Genomic DNA, 14941 nt, shown 5'->3' on the forward strand with positions numbered 1-14941 from the left:
CTTGTTGATTTTCCACTGATGTCCTTGCAGTCGTCACTGGAGCACCATGGCTCCTATGGGAGGGGAACCAGCAGGCTTTTGAAGGTAGTGAATGTTACTTTCTAGGGAGGCAGAAGGTGAAATGGTTTATCATATTCTCTTTCAGCTTGCATACCTCTGCTGTCAGCGTTGGAGATGTTGGTGAGGGATCATTGCAAATTGTAAATCTGATTTCTTTGATCTGTATTGTCTGACTGCATAATCTTCGGGGGCTACCAGAGTAAGGCAAACACATGCTCTGTGAATGAGCAACTTTTTTTTTTTATTCCTTCAGAGAATGCTGGGGTGACAGGACTGGCATGAGACAAAGTCTTTTTAGTCCCTCACACCACCCTTGTCTGGCTGCAGCAGGAAGAACATGAACCTGCCCAGTGCTGAGGCTGGGAGGAGAGTGCCTGCGTCTGCAAGGCTTCCTGGGCTGCAGAAAGGGCCCCTCACGCTGCACTCCCCAAGGGCGGCTGGTGGCTCTCAGCAATGACATTCTTGCTCCCCACCACCTGAAAATGTGCACAAAGGCACAAGATGTGTTATAAACCACATCTCATGAAAGTGAAGGGCGGGCCACGGCACGTTCTCTCTTTAAACAAACAGAAGCGATAATGCCTGCAGTGGGATGCTGGATGCTATCATCTGCATGCAAGGCAACATCTACCCACCCATTAAGTGGCCCAAGAGGTTTGGCCTGCATTGGGCTAAGCAGTGACCATGCAATTCATTTCGCTCGGAAGTGGAGTTTAAAATTGCAGACCCAGAAAATTGATCTTAAAAAAACTCTCAACTCTGCGAAGAGCTCATAAACCTTAAAGTTTTAAAATAGATGCAAACGCCATGGTGTACTGCACTATGTTTCTCAGTTATACCAATCTTAAATGTTCACACTGAGATAATCTGAGTAGCCCAGCTCTGTGTCAGTAATATCACCTACGCTAACGCTCTGCAAGCACAGCAACAAACCCTCTCAGGCAGGAGGCCAGATGACAGCACCAGCTACCGAACTCGAAATCAGTTTTTTCTCTCAAGTGTAACTTTATTCTTGTACTCTATGAATATATAACTGTGTACAGGGACAGCTGTACACACATTTTACAGAGATAAGTAAGATGAAACACTGGCAATAAATTCATTTTTTATAGACTACAGTGCTTCCCGCACAACACCGAGCAGGACTGAAGCAAAGTAATAAAAGCAGGAAGAAAGTAAAGACAAGGAGATCTTTAAGATCTGTTACAGATCCACACTTCTTTCCCGCAAGCTTTATTGTCTCAGGGAGGGATTGCTTTGAGGGTTTTCGCCATTGTTGTCTCAAGGGGGTTGACTACAGTCTTTACTTTTCATTCTCCTGTCACCCATGCGAAGAGGATGGTATTTGCATCCCCAGTTCTCCTTCTTCCATGTCACAAAAGTTTAGTTTTACCTGGTGTCAGGGCTAGGGCTGGGCTGGCCACTAGCTGAATGTCAGATGCTCTGTATTAACCCTTCTCCCTTCCCAAAAGGAAGAGAAAGGGAATAAGGGAGAGAGACTTGTGGATTGGAAAAGAAAACTGAAACTGCTTTAATGAAAATAATAATAAAATGATATATATATACACAAGTACGTACAGTACCAACACCGAAACCAACTTCTTGATGGCAATTAAGTCACTGTCACCACTGATGCTGTGGGCAGACACTGGGGAAGGCCCAGGCTGGACTCAGGAGCTGGGTCCCAATCCATGATGGATTGGGATCGAAGGCAAAATGGACAGAGTCCTGCTTGGATTCCAGGATTTGGAAAGAAGAGTTTGACCCTGGTGATCCCTCAGTTTTACACAAACTATGATGTCTGTGGGATGGAACACCTGGTTGGTCAGTGTAGGGTCACCTGTCCTGTCCGCTCCTCCCCGCAGGCGCAGCCTCTCACTCACTGCACCCCCACCGTGGGACACAGGGTCTAGCAGTGAGCTTGGTCTGCACAGGAGCAAGTGTAAGCCAGAGCCTTTCTGCATCCCAGTCCCTGGCAGTGACTGTAAACATCCAGCGTTATCACTCCTAGGAGCAGCCACTGTCTGCAAAAATACGCTGTGAACTTCAGAAAGTGCCGTCACTGAGCAGAGACTGAGCTGGAGAGTGAAATCACTGAACAGAGTGAGTTCTGCTCTAGCTCAAGCCAGGACATATTCCCACCGAAGGTGGTGTTCTCTGACCTTCTCAGCCTACTTGCTGCTGTTTCCTCCGGTTCAGATAAACACACCTGTTTAGTGTTTCTCTTGTTCACCTTATAGTGCTCTGGATGTGATTCAGATGCCTGCTTTCAGTCTGTGACACCTTGTCTTTGAAGTGCCCTAAAGTAAGCTGGATTTGGAACACCCTTTGCAGGTTACAAAAAAAAAAAAAAGGTAAAAAATACAGTTTAACTACGTTATCCTCTGAGTTAATAGATGTAATTAATTGTTTCTAATACTGAATTATGGAATATAGATTCACTCACCAAATATTTTCTTGGAATTGGAGGGGAATAGAATAAGGAAGAAAGAAGCATATTCAGAATAAAGAGAGCTGTCAGCAGAAGCCAGCAGTTAATGCTCTGCTGGCAGGAGGCTGAGGTATCTGCATTTATTCCGAACACCGGCAAAATGGGAATGAGCAAGTTCTAATGTACAACTGCAGTAGTAGCAAATACCCTCTTATAACCTTCCGTTTGTAGTCATGTCATTAATAACATGAATGCCTGTTTTTTCACCCGTATTAGACCACTTTGAGCCTGACCTGGAATTCTTTAATGTAACGTCCTCCTTTCACCACAGGAGTCAGTCAACGGCTCCCACTAACCCCAGGGTCTCCCATGCCAGCACGGTTCAAGATCACGCTCTCGGCAGAGGTGTCCCTCACAGGAGGCGGATCCGCTCGCCGCTGTGACCATTTGATGGTTTTGGAACAAGCAGAGGCGTTTAGGCAGAAGTGCTGTGGTCGCCTTGCGCTAATGGCTTTGTTATCTGGCACGATGCCTGGCATCTTTTGATGCCTTGTTATCTTGTAAAAGCAGAACAGCTGCACACGTGGTACCGTTTTTCCAATGAACAAGTCACAAGACTCTCAGAGATATAACTGGTGAAAGGCTGTTGAAATGCTCTTAGAATTATAACGACGGCTTATCAATGCTTGGAACAAAATCATCCTTTTACTGATTAATTCACAGGCTCCGGGAAGAGTGTTTGCTTGTGAAATCTCTTCTGGCTTTTATTTTTTTTTTCTTCCTTATTTTCCGTTGGTGATCTGTAAAAAGGGAATGTTAAGGACAGCACGGCCATGGCCTCTTCTGAATTTAGCTCTGTTATCAGATAGCTTTCTTGGGAGACTAATAGATAAAAGCAAAACACGACTTTTCTCACCAAACAACAATTGCTTTGACATGAACAGTTTGAGAGATAAGCTGCTTGTGCATGTCATCATCTACAGACCTGTGATCTTTATGCTACAGCTCTGTAGTCCACTGGGTAGCCAACTCTCAAATGAGCCCAGCAGTGGCCATGCAGAGAAGGAAGCTCTTTGGGACTCTTCAGCTGAGTAGAGAATCCCATGCAGGAGAGCTGCTAACAGAGAAGAGCTCCAGATGAAACTGTGCCTGGCTTTTATCAGCAAGCGATAGTGAGAGCTTGTATTTTCAACCAGTAGCCAGTAATTAAAGATCCCTTACTCAACTTGCTCAACCTCAGGCAAAACTAAAGAAGCTGCTTGTTAGTGGAAATTTAGCTGATAGATAGACTACAGCCTCTAAAAATTATGTTCCAAGGAAATAGAGATGGTAAGCAGGAGAGACTCAATATTAGATTTAATATTTAAATTTACACATGGAGAAGAACTTTCCCATCTGACAGACCTGAATTACACTCTCTGAGGACAAACAGCTCCTCATCTTCCCAAAATAAGCTGCGACTCATCTTCTTTCAAACAGAGGAATGGCTCACAGGGTGCCACTGTCACCACGTCTGGCTGCGAGTCCTTCAGAAGTCACAGCGACACCCTCTCTTGCTTTGAAGGCTGGACAACAAAAGCCAGAGTGATCTTCACACTTCAGGCTGCAGAACAGCAGGTAGTTTGCATTTGTATTTAATCCAAGTGGTACAATGGCAGGGCTGATGTAAGCTCACACAACTGATAATTACAACGTTCCCTGTGGTAAACAAAAAAAGCCCCAGAAGCCACCCCTCCCTGTCCAGAAAATCGAGTTAGGGTGTCTGTGCAGAAAAGTCCTGTCCCCTGAGACCTGGTGTCCTGACCTCGGCTGGGATAAATTCTCATCCCAGTAGCTGGTACAGAGTGCTGCGTTCTGGATTCAGTGTGAGGGTGATGCTGATAACACACCACACCCGGCCGGTGCCAAGGATTGTTCTGTTTGCAAGCACATCACCGAGAGAAGAGAAGGACACAGTGCCACGTTTCTGAGAAGGCAGATCAGAGACTAAGAGCACTAAAACAACGATTGCCTTGGCTGGAAGTGGAAGGGAGCTGTAAAGACAAGTCCCCGAGTTTTGTCTGTGGCACTCCTACTTGTGTCCTGCAAGAAGTCCCTCAGGCCAATATACAAAAACACTATGGTTACCATCAGGTTTTCAGAAGTTTTTTGTTTTCCGTAGCGCTTTTCAGGTACAGCTGCAAGGCAGGGTGAGTGCTGACAAGAGATGATGGCATCTAGAGGGACTCTTACTTCCTTGAGGGAACCACATGCTTGCCAGCCTTCTGAAGTTACATTCCTAAATGTGGACAGAAAACACTTTGCACTGGCTCCCCAGGACAGGGAAGAACATTTCTTAGTGTTGAAATCCCTGCTTCACTTGCTGCTCTTGTTACAACTTTTCATCTTTCACCCATTCTGAACCAGAAATCATCTACCTTCCCCATCATCTACCACCAAGTGCTTACACTTGGTCTGCAGGGAAAAGAACAGAGATGGTGGCATATTCATGCAGCATATTTGGGTCATAAAACACAAAGCCCTCTGCTCTGTAATCAGTAAGAAACTGGCCATCATGTAATATCGCTTGATGAGCTCCCAATCTTTATTGGTTTTGTCCCTTTTAGCAATTAACTTCACTTGTTATTTCAGTCACAAATACCAAACATTACATTTTTGTTTCTTTGCAGAAACCCCCTTGCTTACTGACCATTATTCATCGAGGTAAATTGTCTGCAGATGCCCAGTATGTGATTATGAAAGGTTAAGCAAACAGTACGGGAACAGCTTCAGGAATCCCGAATGCCCATGCAGACGATGCATACAGTCACTGAACAGAGCACAACATCGGTTTGAATGTGGAGTGCTGCGCAGCCTCCGTAGATTTTACAGGTTACACTAGTTTTCTGCTGGTGCCTCTCAGAGGTTAAGGAAATAAGGGGAATACTTCTCCCCCCAGCAAAAAGTACTTGGTATTACTTCTCTTCACTACTTAAAAATTCTAAATTACTAAATAATTTAGATTCTACTGATTGCTAAATACTGGAAATATATTAGAAGTTTTTGAAACAAGCAACATCCCACTAAAAAGCATTGTTTGATGACACCATTCTCTAAATTTAGAGGGCTTCTTTGATTTCTAAATTCCAAGTAATCTTATATAAAGCCAGGATCTTTCTTAACATCCAAGCCAGGTCACTAAAAGGTGAATAGCATTGTCCTGAAAAAAAACCCCACCCCTTCATACATTAAAAAATCAATCAAGCAAACAACGCTCCCATCTCTGGGCCGAGTGTCAGTAATTCCTCCCTGACTGGTTTGCTCATTATGTTTTCGGAAATCCACACAATATGGGAAGCTGAGCGCAATCAGCGCTGCTTTTTGCTGACTTTTGCAGTGGGTGAGACACTTCAGAACGTGGTGACTCACCGCTCACCTTCCATTGGTTCCTCTGACATTTTGGGGAGGTGGACTTCATGGAAGTCCTCCAAAACAACACCTATTGGGTGAAAGACTGAGACTACAGCTGTAAAAGGGAGGTAGAGAAGTCGTGCTTTCCTGACAGTGACGGAAGATAAGCTCTGCTGATTCAGATGGGGTCATTTACAGCTTTTTGCTTGTTTTGCCTTTTTTTTATTTTTTTCCTTCCAAATCTTCCTATGCAGCCTTTGAAAAGGCTATGGCAGAATGATACCATATTGCTAACAACTGCAGAGTGTAAACGGACGTAATGAGCTTTTTCATTGCAAAGCTGTTCCCAAGCAGCTGAGGTACATTCTGATTAAGATCATAAATTGCACACTCTCATTTGAACAAGGACTGCACATTTGAGAAGGCAAAGAAAGTCCTTTACGTATTAAAAATCAATTTGGTTTGCTTGCACTGAAAAATATTTTATCCCCCAAACCATCTTGCCAGTATGAGTGGAACACTTCGATTTTTTAGGCCCATTTGATCAGTCATTGGCTTATTTCTAAAGAGAGATGGTCTGGAGAGTCCAGAGTGAAGGGACTGAGGTGTGTAGCTCCAGAAGCAGGTCTACACAATGAAAAGGTGCTCACTGGAGTCTGTTTTTTTTTTTCTTTTTGGCAATAATTGACCTCAGTAAACTGCAGGAGTTTTCCAACCTGCTAAAATCCACGCAAGAGTGGTGTGGCGTGACTAATACGAGAAGGCAAATATGATACCGGGATATGAAATACAGTAAACAACATGCACGTAATCCGAAAACCCCAGCTCAGTGCTGGCTTCTAAGGAGGTTTTGCAATTATGCCAGAAGAGGGTTCCACAACAAGGGAGTAGAAATCCGAGCTGTTTTATCGCTTACTAATACATACCACAACTGTCTGAGACTGCTTTTTCGAAATCTAACGTTGTAGTATGTATTTTGACAGCCGTAATCTTGGGATAAACAACACCGAACAACATAATGTGATTAGCAGCTATGATTCCTGTTTGATCTGAATGCCATAACCGTAACTCAAGTCTAAACCAGAAAATTAGTAACTATGACATTGCCAGCCAGTGAGCCCTGGACATAACAGAGATTACCCGTCTCCATCGTTGAAACCGTCTGAAGCTCTTGAGAACCGCTCAGCAGTGTCCCAAGAAATACTGCTTCCAATAAAGTCACTCTTATATCACTTTAACTGGAAATTATGAAGGGTGCTTTTGTCAGCAGAATAATGAAGAATTCCCTAAAGCCTCTGATTTTTTTATACTGCATTAATTAGCATAGGAAGTACTGATGCCTGAGCAACAGTTATTATTGCCAAACTGCTCTTAGAATGAGAGACAACAAGACCTGAGGTAATGTGGCTTATTCATCAGGTTTTAGGAAACCATTCTGATTTGATAGATAATAATTACAAATTTACCTGCAGGCTAAATTTTTTGTTAATTAGTTCAATGCTCTTAATTTCAGAATATCTCCCTGCTTTGAGAGCCCAGCCTTTCAGGCACTCTGGAAAACTCACTGCTATGGACAGATAGTGTTATTTTACCTGCTTGTAAAAAGCCTTTTTTTTTTTTTTTTTGCCCCAAACTGGTCTTTCCTCATTTCAGACATTCCTGGCAGTCCCTGAAGACTTCTTACCTTTCCTGCAATTACTCGACTTTGCCAGAGCCAATTCTTACAAAGTCAGAGATCAGAGCTAGTCTTGGTGCAGCTGTACATAAACCAGCCCTGCCTGAACTCTGCTTAATAACAAAATGCTGCACGCGTCTGAGGAAGCTAAAAATCTTTTTTTCTTTTAATCAAGGTGAATTCTTCTCAGAGAGAACTTATTTTCCTCTTTTTCTCACAATGTGAAATGGAACAGCAATTACTCTCCAAAAGATGTAGATGCTATTGTGGAGTGAAATTAAATAAACCTCAAGACTGAAGGGTGTGTGCTGGAAAAGAAGAGAGAAGGAAAACATGAGGAATGCACAAAAGGTCTTATATGCTCTGTTACACATGTAATACAAGATAGCAGGTAGCAGTTCAACCTTCAGCTTAAAGAGTCCTGTGAGAGCATCAGCAAACGACAGTTGATCAATTGTCCTGAACACGCACTGCAGAAAAGAGACACTAATGGCTATGACAAGCTGTTATCTATGGAGACTGTCAAAAACTCTAACCCAGAACCAAACCCTTACATAACCCTGCAATGTACTCTATACACACAGGATAAATTAATCTTTATGTAATAAAGTCAGGCCGGCAGCCCTGGTTCACCTCATTCCTACATATCAGGCATTGAGCTTTTCGGCAAGCCACAAGCATCATTCATTAAAAGAAAAAGAGCACAACCATTTAGCAAGACTTACTTTGAACAGTTCAGGTAAAACTGAACCAAGGTAAAAGATGCTACAGGTTGCCTTGCATGTAATTGCCATATTTCCAAGAGCTGCTGTGTATGTCAGAGGTTTTCTTACATATTTAACATTTAAATCACATAGAAAAATTATTTCTGTTGACTTACATCTAAATGTCAGTTGTTCAGAAAGGCTCTAGCTACTTATTTCACAAGAAAAGATTCTTCACCTAAGTATTTCAGTATTCTGCTGCATTTCTATTAAAGCCAGTCATATCTGTAGGGCGCTAAGGCACTCATTCAGAACTTCTTAAGGAATAAATCCTCTGAATAATTGCAAATGAAAAGTTAAATCCTGAAATTCAATTGCAGTCTGAGTTTCCTCAGGCCACAATGTTCTAATAACCTAAACGTTAGAAAAACTGAAACTCTACAGAGCAATGTAACCTCCATGGAGAAAGGAAACTTCGGATTCAGCACTAGCCTTTCTTTTTCACAATCCTCTCTTACATCTTGTTGGAATTTGTAATCCCCATTTGTAGCCCTCTGTTAACTATTTTGACAGAATGAATAGTGTTTTCTAGCCATATAATTTTGACATCAAAACAAAAATATCCAACAGCAACAACTATAACAAAAAACCCCCCCCCCAAACCAGCCAACCAAAAAAACCCAAACCAAAACCAACCCCAAACCCAAACCAAAGGAAACCAGATGAAAAGCCAGCGCTTGATCCCATAGTGAAGAACGGTCCATTGCAGTTGCTGTGTGGTAATTAGAAGAGAACACAGACAAACTCATCTTTAACCTTCACTTGCCTGCCTTTAATCCACAGGTACTTTGAAAATGCTTCAGGCTGAACTGCTGATGGACAGAAGTTTACAGAATGCTTTCACTAACTCACAACAGTGCCCTCAAACTACAGATTTTTGTGAGGTGGGAAGATGAACAGATAGTAAACTAAGAGATATGAAAGCTGTTGCCAATTCCTTTTCGTAGTGGGAGCAGGAAAAGTGTTTTGAATGGAGTAACGGCAAGAAATTTAGGATTTCAAATGCTATAGTAGAAAATAGAGAAACAGTAACAGAACTATAGCAGCAGAACATAATACGATAATTCTCCCCCACACCCCCAGGCAAACAGACCAAGCAGAGATAGTGAGTTCTGGGGAGAGGCAAACATGAAGATATTACCTGGATTAATGACTTCTGTTTTGAAGTATTGGACTTTAAAATAAATATATTTTCTTGCTGTTGGGATTAGAGTCCAATTCTTGCATAAAAACACTCCAGGATCATTTGTAAGCCAAAACCCAGTCTAGTAGATAGGAGCAGAGTGTGTTCTAAAGTGATGGGGTGAAGCAAAGGCAGAAAGGACTTGTGATGAAAGATGGAAGGTCTAGAACTGAGATACACAAGAATGAGGACCTAAAATGTTATTTTAACCACTGCAGAACAATAATAGAAGTATTGGGGTCGAGGGAAAGATTGTATTGTCAATTTGCAAAAGGACAAGCTTAAGAAAGATGGTTTGGAAAGAGAATCAGTATATATCTTTTCTATCAAAAGCAGTGGTCAAATTATCTGATTATTGTGGAAAATAAGGCCAGAACCGGACTTATTTCACTGAAGAAATGGGGAGATAATGCTATACACGAAAAGTCGCTGGATAATGAACATCTCTCTCTTACTCCACACATGATGCTGATGATATACATATCTTTTTGACTTACTTCACCTATTTGAAACAATATCAGCTTTGAAAGAGTCGAAAAGGCTGCTCTCAGGGAATCCACCCTCTGCTCAGCACTATAACTGTGGATTTCTTCCCCAGGCAGACCCCAGGGGACTCACTGTTGAGCAGCTACTTCACAAACGCAACTGACCTGATGCCAAGAGACACTAATCACTTCATTTTCCAAATTAACTATCTGTCTGCATCAAAACACAAGTATACTTCAGAAAAAAAAGTAGTTGCATTGGAAAATTATGAAACAGATGTGTGAATTTTTTCTGCTCAAGAAATAAATTCCAGCATTTTAAGTTTCTTGGCTATACTGACTTGTTTCACTTTTGTGTTGCCACGTGTAAACTTTTTTTATAGGTCCTCTGAACAGGGGAAGTATAAGCCAGTCAAGAAAAAAACAAAACAGAACTGAAAGCCTGTACATTTGGTTTATATCCTGTGGTATTAAATATTCATATAGCAGCAAAAGGTCAAATGACCAGAATAAACTATCATAATTGCAAAATTTATCTCTACTTCGCCATTCAGACTGTAGGTATGGAAATATTTGTAGCAGATTTGTCTGAATGTGTTTGCCTGGGTGTGAGGGCATCAGAAGAAAATGAAGGGTTAAAACAATATATCATATAGCACTTGGTAAGTGAGTACATGGGGGCAGGGATAGCAATCATCAGACTCATAAACACAGAGGAATGTGTTGCTGTCAGGATGCAGGTCTTATCATCTAGATGTAAACAAGATGATGGCACCAAGGCTACAACACATGTGCCTTTGCCACCCCGTCACACAACCAGAAGTCAAGTTACAGCCAGAAAGATAACCAAAACAAGGAAATAGAGGCAATGGGCAGCAACTGTGCCTAAGATTAACGGAAGACGGGATAAGCAAGGTTCAGAGATGAAAGCTCATCCCATGGTAAGTGTTGAGTCCTCAGAGGGACATCGAGTCTGTCCAGAAATTAGTTTTTGTTCCTGAGAGACGCGTTGAGGACTTGGAAACTGAAATCCTCATTCTTGGTGGTGTTCACTGCTGATCTTGGATGGCTTGTCCGTGCCTGGGTGTGAATGAGTGCAATCCACGAGTCAGTGCGTGTGACTGGGGGCCGGTGTTGTTTAAGGTATCACCTCCTTCCCTTTCCGTAAGGTACTACCCAGACTCCTCTTACATCAATTTACTACAAGATTTCAGGTACTAGAAGATTGTTCTGTTTGAAACGAAAGAAGTGAGAGAAGGGACTAGCTTCCTTACACTAAGGAAACCTTTAAACCCCCCCCAAACAAGATCCACTTATCTGATGCCAGCTGAATACACAACACTCACTTGTGCTAATTAGTTTCCCCCCTCCTTATCTGCAGCAGAAGCAAAAAAAAAAAAAAAAAAAGAAGAAAAAAAAAAGGGAAAATGATCTCTTCAGTGTTGTGCCCAAAGAACAACCTTTAAGGAAATCTACTTTAACTAAACAAGTGTAACTGATCTCTTCAGTGTTGTGCCCAAAGAACAACCTTTAAGGAAATCTACTTTAACTAAACAAGATGAGCAGCAGCATTTCTTCAGGACAAAACTCCACACCCATCGAAAGGCATGCCCATCGAAAGGAGCGGAGGCTTCAGGACTGCAGAGTTCACAGGAATTGAGACAGAGATGAGCAGCTCCAGTGGGAAGAGACTGAACAAGGCTTAAGCCATGCTGCCAAACACAAAATTATGTCAGAGAGACCAGCAGGCAGTTTAGTCTGGGCAGAGAAGGCTGACACAAACATGAGAGGAAGATTTGGGAATCATTAGCATTCGTCTGGCAGATGGTATATAAATAACTTTACCCATGGATAAGATGCAGAAGCAAGAGAGAAAGAATTAAATTCTCTAAGACTTAGAGGGGAGCTGGAAGGGGCACAGTTAAGAGCATTCAGAAGGTAAGTTGTAAAGCTCAGAAGAGACAAACTAGAAGAATGGCAAATTTGTAGAACTAGAGGAGCATGTCATTGCCAAAGAGACTTGCTGGATGACGAGAAAGTGATTGCCAGTTAAACGAGGAGAGATATTCCGGGATCAGAGAAGTGTTCCCAAGGATCTTCCCAAGGGCTAGGCAGCAGGCACCCTGAAGCTTCAGCAACATCTGGCAGCTGGGCTGAAGGCAAGCTACTGCCCAGGCAGCATTGGCACAACACACCTCCAGAAAAGGTCAAAACTTGCAGCTGTCTGTTTTCAAACAGCTTTCTGTAGAAGTTGTTCCATGTGTACTGATGCCTGAAGGCATCATCAGGGGATGGAGATGGGAGAGTGTCATCCAAAAAAAACAAAAAAGAAGCTCATTAAAGAGAAACATCAATTGACAGCTCAAGAGATGAATACATTTCAAGAATCATCTGTCCATGCACATTTGCAGCAGTTTTCTGCTTAAATGCAAAATCTATTAGGTTACTCCTGTTTTTAAATACAATGCACAGAACACCACACACAAACAACAACATGTTTATATTTTAAGAGCTATGCCATATAAAATTGGGAACAGGACAAATGTATTTCAGTGTCATTTTCAATTGTGTCCTTAAAGGGCTTTCAAAAATGTCGGACTTATATCCCAAGTACATTCCAAGCAGATATATAAATATACAGAAAAAATTGCTATTATTCTCTTTATCAAATCTGTGTATCAAAATGGACCCCTTAGCTCTGCCATTAAAGACTCTGGCACATCACTAGGCCTAGGGAGAGAATGAGCAAGAGCAACTGTGGCTTTACTGCTTTATGAACCCACAGTTACAGACGCAAAAACATCACACGAGAGGCCCACAGAGCCCCAAGAGTTCTTCTCCCTTTATTTCCCTCCCCTCATCTGTTCTCCTTCCTGCAGAACAAGCAGGGAAAGAAGTGACACCCTCATTTCCTGGCTCTGTTGCTAGCTGAGTGTGAGGCAAGCAGGAGAGGAAATGTTGAACGCAAGACCTGGGAGTTGCTTTTGTTCAGAAATGTTGATATAACAAGACTCAGTTATTTCACAAGTCTTAAAATTCTTCCAAACAAAATATTTTGAAATAACCAACTGAAAGTGCCTGGCACTTCTCAGTAGATTGAAGTGTCGGTGGCAAGTTCCAGGCGCTCCTCTTACAGCACCTCAAACACACTTACCAATTGCCATTCAGCTTGTGCAAAGAGCAGTCAGAACCCAGCCAGTATCAACACCGTGAAATACAGGAGAACCCACCAGGGCGGGTTACTTCCCCTCTGCACAGACAGACTGACCATCTCTCGCGTTCACAGAGAAACCATCTCCCCAGAACACAAACATCCAAGACACATTGATCCTTACACATCCTTACACATTGATACAGGTTTTTAAAAGTCAGTTTGGGGTGAGGGCCATTGGTAGGAAAAAAAACCCCAAAAGCAAGGCAACAAGGAAACCTTGTCTGACTACAAGAATGAAGTCCCTTTCCACACTACTGATCTTGTTTGAGGAGTATTTCTTCTGCCTTTATATCCGGGAAGGGTTGGTTGTTGGCTTTGGCAGGGTTTTGTTTTAGGTACGTACACATCCAACACAAGCATTTCTAAGGAGGAGCCACCTACAAATGCAGCTGCTTTCTATTTCCACCAAGACTTCAGAGGGAGGGATGGAAGGGATGGAAGCAGGAGCCCCCAGGGAAAGCACTGCTGCATGGAAGGCAGGCAACACTAGAGCACCGTTAAAATTCCGTGGGAACAGCTAAGAGTAGAAATCCCTGCTTTCTAGCATTCGTAGAAGTCAACAGAAATGACATTGCAGCGTGGAAGAGTCCCGCTGCTGTACAATACCAAGAGAAGTCAGAGGTGGCTGCCTGCAGCAAAGGGCGGATGCTTCTCTGGCAGCGTTGAGGGCAGAGCACATTTCCCCCACAGCCACTGCTGATGGAGAGGAGGACTAGAGCCTCTGACTCTGCAGTGGCTGGGTAGCAGGCAGGGCGATGAACCCCTCTCTAGCCACCTAAATATCCCCCCAGGCCACGGCCTCTCTGACCCCAGCCTTTCTTTCCTCCACAACTGATACTCTTCTCCAACCCTTTTACATCTCCACATGCCCCTCTCTTCCTCTCTGCCCATAACTGCTGCTTCCCTATCGTGCTCACTGCCTTATCTTCACCCTCCACGACTGTGAGCCTTCTCCCTCACCATCACAGGGGGTTGCAGGAGTCTGGACCTGGCCTTGCCTGGAATGCTTACATGTGAGCGAGCTACAGGACTGAACTTCATGGGATTGAAAGCCGGGGGCTGACTAAGCCTTTTTTTTTTTTTAAAGGAAAATGCACAAGTTAAAACACACAAGTGCTACGATATTTTTTTTAATGAGCATGTAGCCTCTCCCTGGTATTTCGTGATGCCTGCTCAGAGGAAAGTCTGTCAGTATTCCCTGTATTACCTGTGCTGTAGCTGGCAATGCCGTTTCCCCTTCTGCAGCAGCGGAGACAAGCCATTGCTAGCGCGGCTCCTGCAATTGCTTTCTTCGGCTCAGCAGCTTACAACAATAACTCCAATTAAAGCGAACCGGCAGAACGTGCCAGGCTGCTCGCTCTGCTAAGCACAGCCCTCTATCTAGCCACGCAATTTGAACTCCAGTAGCTGCAGCAGCACAAGTTTTCTCATGCTGTCTTGAGCACACATCCTTCCCTCCCACGGGAAATTTCCTTTCCCCAGAGGAAATTAAAAGCGCTCAGCTGGATCTGTTTCTCTGTCCTTTCCCAGGAAAGTAGAAGTGCAGATGTAGGTTTGGGGCTGGGTATTCGCTGTCCTGCTCCCCGCATGTGATGACCAATGGTGGCTCAGCAGCCATGACTCGTGTTGGTACCAAGAGTAGCTCAAATTTGTACAAGGAGAAAGAGAAACTGTAAGCTGTCACTGTGATATCATGGGTAAACCCTGCCTTCCTCAATCCCCCCCCCCACCCCCCCCCC

This window comes from Buceros rhinoceros, unplaced genomic scaffold, assembly GCF_000710305.1.
Source record: "Buceros rhinoceros silvestris isolate BGI_N320 unplaced genomic scaffold, ASM71030v1 scaffold4986, whole genome shotgun sequence".
NCBI lineage: Eukaryota > Metazoa > Chordata > Aves > Bucerotiformes > Bucerotidae > Buceros > Buceros rhinoceros.